Genomic DNA, 6,040 nt, shown 5'->3' with positions numbered 1-6,040 from the left:
TATGGATAAATAAGGATCTAATACACAAATTCCTTTTCCATCCAAAGTTACTATTCTGACAGCCTCAACTGAGCTGCTATCAAGTCTACAGCCACTGTTCCACTTCCTGCCTCCTTCCTACAGTTTTGGAGTATCCTTATGTTAAGCAATCCCAAGAACAGCAACAGGAGCACAGCCCTGCTGCCTATGGAAACCAATTGCCTGGGAGCATGTCTGTGCTAAAGGATGGAGTATGGTAGAAAGAGCCCTCCTCTGTGCCCCAGCGTCAGGAGCAGCAGAGCTGTGACGGGTGATGTGCTGTCACGAAGCAAATGAGGCTTTAAGAAGGGTTTCTTGAAAAGTTTGAGATTTCTTCTTGAAAATTTCTTGAATCTTTTCAAGAAAAGGATTGCTATTCAAAGGTTTGGTGCTGTGACTTCAGACATAGGGAGAACAGCATTGATCAGAAAAACTGAGGCAAGAGGACAGGAGGTTTAATTGTCTTCAGCATGTGTTTCACTTGGATTTAATAGGATGTGTATTTTATGTTAGCTGAATGATAATTTTTTAGACAAACATTTATTGCTGTTTAACAGCTTTGTAATAGATATGTGAGTATCTAGCAGAGATGTGTTACATAGCTGTTATTTCTTAATAAATATATTTTAGGTAATCAATGAGTACTTAATGTGTAATTCCTGTCTTATCAAATCTAAATTAAATGTATGGTTTAGGAAATGGAGAACTGGCTTCTCCAGTCACATATTTCTGCATGCGTTTGCTGCAGATCCTATAAAGCTAAGTTTACCAACAGTCACTTGCCTGGAAATTACTGATTTTTAAAAAGCTACTTCATTTCCCCACTGAAGCTTGCCATGAGTTTCTTGCTCTGTCTTTAGCTACTAGAGAGAGTTTGATTAATTGTTCGAGCTAGTCAGATACAAAGAAGTGCTACTGTCTTGGTAGAATGGGAAATACCAATGTGATGATTAATGGGCACTCTTCCAAAAATGTCGCTGCTTTGCTGGAACATTGAAGGCAGGTAATAGCTCCTGACAGCTGTGACAAGGAGCTCATGAGGAGAAAAGTTAATTTTTTTTTTTTTTTTTTTACAGTGGTGGTGGTGTGGGGGAGTTTGCTTCTATGATTCTTCCTTCCCTCCCCACCCCCCCATTTCTTTAAGGTGTAGCATTTTTACAGGGAAGGCTATGTACCAAGGAGAGGGATTAAGCAAGACTTGTTTACGGACATATTTCAGCACATGGCCATTGCGATAGTGTTACTTTAAATTCGTTGTTCTACTACATGTATTGTCTAACATAGTGAATAAATCATAAGTTGCAGATAAGTTTGGTTCACAAGCTGTAGAACTTCCCTGAAAAGAAAGACTGAAGATCCCATAGAGACTTCCTGGGGTACATGAACTTCCCCTATATGCCTTCAGTGAGCTCCAAACTCTTTTTGAGTGTATAGACATTACCCTTCCTGTTTTAAGCTTTTAGATAGCATGGAGACCAAGCAGCTGGGGTAGGTGTGAATCTAACACTGAAAAACCATTAAATAGGAATGGCTATCTATTAAATTACAAACCACATGGAAAAGCAGGTGACTCCTATTCAACAAAGGCAGTTCCTGCTTTCGCTGAATAGTGCCTTGTTAAGGAGCCTCCTGATAAAAGCAGTGGAAAGTTGTAAAAGGGCAAGATATTTGTAAGTTTGTTTCATAAACGCAAATTGAGCTTGTGGATCCTTCTAGGGAAAAGCAACCTAGGGTAAAGGGTAATTTCCAGGTAATTATTTTTTTCTAAAGATTTATTATTTCTTATATTTAAAAACTTGGGTAAGGATGAGGTGCTTAGAGCTACCACACATTTCCTAAAAAGCTCATGGCTGAGATTTTGTGAAAGGCTATTGTGAGCTATGGAGGTAGCCTAAAGACAAATCGGGAGAGCTGGGCTGCTAGTTCATGCTGCGCTACAGTAGGGCGCCTCAGAATGCAAGAAGAGGGCTTTTCAGTGTTCTTATCTCTATCTGGGCTGCAGAGACTTAAAACAGTGAATAGGTTCAGGTAGTAGTGTGGTGAATAGCTAGTGGACTAGTAAGGTACACTTATAAAATCAATGCACAGTATGCTACAACGGCTAGAAAGGTAAGGCTGACTTGGTCCAAGATATATGACTATTTTGGTTAATTACTCCTCTCTGACTGTATTGTGCTTATCTTCTTCTTCTGTACTATCTCCCTATTAGTTCTGGTTTCATAATTAGGTTGCTGCCTATTCTTTTATGTTCAGATTAAAGCTCTCATGTAGTGTAGTATCATTCTTGACCTTTTAAATGACCTCTTTTAACAATTTGGCAGTGAATGAGTAAACAATAATGAGTTTACTGTGCTTTTTTCCTCACGCTCAACTTCATCTGATGTACTGTGGCATAGTCAAGAAGGCTAATTATTTTTGAAATCATGCTAATTGGTAAAAAGGCCATGCCCTCATGGCTAGTGAGCTGAGTCAGGTATTGTTCCTCATCTCTCTCACCACTCCATGCACTGCCCTTTTTCTAGAGATGTGAGATATGTATCATGAATACTGGGCTAAACATGGTAGAGTTACACTGGTAGAATTACACTGAGGTCAGCAGGGTGGCAGTTGGGATGAATGTATCCTGTTATTTTTCCAGATGACAAAGATATGTGAACAAAATTGAGCAGAGGTAACTCTTCTGGAGGACCATGACATTGCAAATACGTGTACATCACTAAGTAATGACACAGCTGTTCAGCTAGCTAGTCAAAGGTCCATGCTTACTGCAGGAACTAGGTATGTCAGACCCTTGTAATTCAAGGAAAGCTATCTGAAAAGATACAATGAATGGGAATTTTGAAATGGGCCATTTTGATCCCTGAACAGAAATATTTTCATTTGGAAGATGTACAATTGAGATGGTTTACCAGTATTTAAGCTCTATGAACTTCTCAACACTTGAATTGTTCCTGCAGTCATCTCTTGTTTACATTGAGTTAGTGTGGTTGTGGTAGAAAAAGTATTTCGCTGAAAATGAATTACTGGTTTTCATCTTCCACCATATGTAGGGGACTCAACAGGGAGAATTTGAAAGGCTGAAATTAGGTAGCTGTAACATTTCATAGCATCATAGAATAGTTTGGGTTGGAAGGGACCTTAAAGGCCATCTAAGTCCAACCCCCCCTGCAATGAGCAGGGACATTGTCAACTAGATCCAGTTGATCAGAGCCGTGTCCAACCTGACCTTGAATGTTTCCAGGGATGGGGCATCTACTACCTCTCTGGGCAACCTGTGCCAGTGTTTCACCACCCTCATGGCAAAAAAATTTCTTCCTTATATCTAGTCTGAATGTACCCTCTTTTAGTTTAAAACCATTACTCCTTGTCCTGTTGCAGCAGGCCCTGCTAAAAAGTTTGTCCCCACCTTCGTTATATGGCCCCTATAAATATTGAAAGGCCACAATAAGGTCTCCCTGGAGCCTTCTTGTCTCCAGCCTGAACAACCCCAACAAATTTCAAAGGCACAAATCTTTCAAATACATTGGAGGTAAAGCCAGTTTGGTTTTGACACATTTGAAACAAAGAATTAAGTGAACCAGATTTCAAAGGAAGGAACTGCTTGACCTGTCTGTAGTGCTGGCTTACATATCCCAATAGAGAATATGCCTTCTGTGGGTAAACCACCCACAGTAGCATCCTTCCCCATGTGTGATTTACGGTAAATCAAAGCAGAACAACGCTGGTGTAGAGGCAAAACTGCTGAGTCTAAGAGACAGTACTGTGACTTTCCTGTCATCTGAAGTGGGATAACCTGAGCTATAAGGGTAATGGAAAACCAGGTCCAGGCTGAGGTATTCTGAAATTTTACCCATCTTTTCTCCTTCCAACAGAAGATGTGCCAGGGTACGTGTGTGTGTTGGCAAAATCAGTTGAGATAGGCCATTTCCTTTCATAGCATAGAGGGATCTTTTACAAAAAGGAAAATGTCTGCAGTTGCACTAAGAAAGTGGGTCCTTTGTTGCCACTGTTAAGAAGGATTGTTCCAGTCTTTCCAGAAAGAAAGCTGCTGCTCCCATCCACAGCAGTTGTTAGTGGTAATATGAATTTATTCACAAAAAATGTTTTTTTGGTCTGTCTAGAATTATATAGAGAGCCTACACTGTTGCTACAATTTTAGCTTGGCTTAATTTGTCACTGCTATCTGCTTTATTGATTTATATAGCTCAGACACTCTTCTCAGGAATGTGTAAACTGGTGGTAATTTATATATTCTGCCACACCCACTGGAATGACATGTCTGTGCATAGATCAGTTACTCTAGATTGTCCATAAGTATAGCCTGTCTTTACTGAGCAGGGTAGCTAGTCATCAATGCTTTGAAGGAAATACATGGATCAGTTGTATCCCTATTCCCTTTGGTGTAAGATTTTGGTTACCTTGTTAGTTCAGCATTGAACTAGCTATGCTAGTTCTGTGTCACTGCTTTTGAAAGGGTTGTCTCGTGCATGTGTGATTTAAAATAAATATGCTAGTAGGGAGGGGATTTGCCACTGTAATGGTTGTTTTAAAATGTTACTGCTTAATGTATTTTTCCTTCTGCTTCGTTGTTTCTATTTGTTCACACTTTAAATACAGTTTTGAAGGTCTCTTGAAAGTGTTATCCTGCTAGTATAAGAAGAGTTTGGTCCCAGCGTCTATGACTATTCCAGCCTATGAAAGCAAGGTGATGGAAAGTCCATTCTTACTGAAGATGGAATAAAATAAATTTTGTTCCCTTTCATTATTTACAGGTACACTTTCCATAGCAGTTACAGATAGAGAGATTCAACAAGTGTAGTCCACTGGACTCGCTTTGAAGAGACACATAGTCTCAGATATTGATGACTCGAGGTTCTACTACCCAGGTGAGTCTGTCAGCAGTTCTGATGTACACCTGTTGGCAGCTTGTGACCTTTGAACGCTGGAACCGTTCTATCATTAAAGTAAATACCAGGAAGGCAACTCTGGAGAGAGGATCCAATGTCAGTTCCTCCAATTTAGAAAGTTCGTCCCAGCATCTTGCTTAAACTCTGTATTGGATGATTCTCTACTTTGTTATTCCTGCCTCAAAATGTCCCTGTAGCATTCTTGGGATAGAGTATTTGGTATTACTGCTTCCTGCCTTAAGCAACTTGCTGTGTGCAGTCAAACAGCTTCATGATTCTTCTCAGGAGGGTGGTAGCTTATAAGATTCATGTATCTCTTTTGACTAGACAGGCCTCTCAAAATGTGAGGAAAGGCTGTAGTGTTAGTCAGCCTCATGAAGAGACCAGTAAAGAGACTTATTTTTCTGCAACCAGCTGGCTGCTTAGACTGGCATGGACTCCTTCGTTTCGTTTTCCTTCCTGCCAAGTTGCTTGTCCTGGGCAGGGTACCCCTGCCCTTTCCAGCAGTCAGTCATAATGTAAGCAAGGCAGAACAGAGGGACGAAGGCGGCCTTGCTTTCTTTTAGTCCCTTGTGTGATTTAAAAAAAAATGACAGCCTAGCCCCAAGCCCCTATTGTTTGTCAAGTGCTGAGAGGTGCATTGAAGGCAAATCCAGCTCACGATCCTATTGTAAGCTCAGTTTCCTGTTTGTTTGAAGGCATTTCCGACATTTATCTGTGTTTTAAATACCAATAAAGGCTCCAAAGTGAAACAGAGAGCCAGAATTGTTTGCTGGGTCAGTCTTATCCCTTGTTCTAGATTCCTCCTGAGTTGAAGTTCAATGACCTAGAAGTTGTATTGCTCACAACCTCTCATCTTTCCAGTTCCAAAATGTGATTTAAGTTTTGTGGTGTATATTATACCTTGATGCAGCAGTCAGGAGATGAAACAGATGCTTCTTAGGACATGCTGAAATGTAAATGAACAGGAGTATGGAGGGGGATCTAAGTTCTTGCCTCTTTAAATTTTTATTATTTCCCATCCAAGCTTACTGTTTTTGTTTAATCTTGCCATTCCTTTTCTTCTTCATTGTGTGCTCTTGTTCTTAGGGATATGCAAACTTTATTAGTCAGCT

Source organism: Charadrius vociferus, unplaced genomic scaffold, assembly GCF_000708025.1.
Source record: "Charadrius vociferus isolate BGI_N301 unplaced genomic scaffold, ASM70802v2 scaffold325, whole genome shotgun sequence".
Classification (NCBI taxonomy): Eukaryota; Metazoa; Chordata; class Aves; order Charadriiformes; family Charadriidae; genus Charadrius; species Charadrius vociferus.
This window is presented reverse-complemented; position numbering follows the sequence as displayed.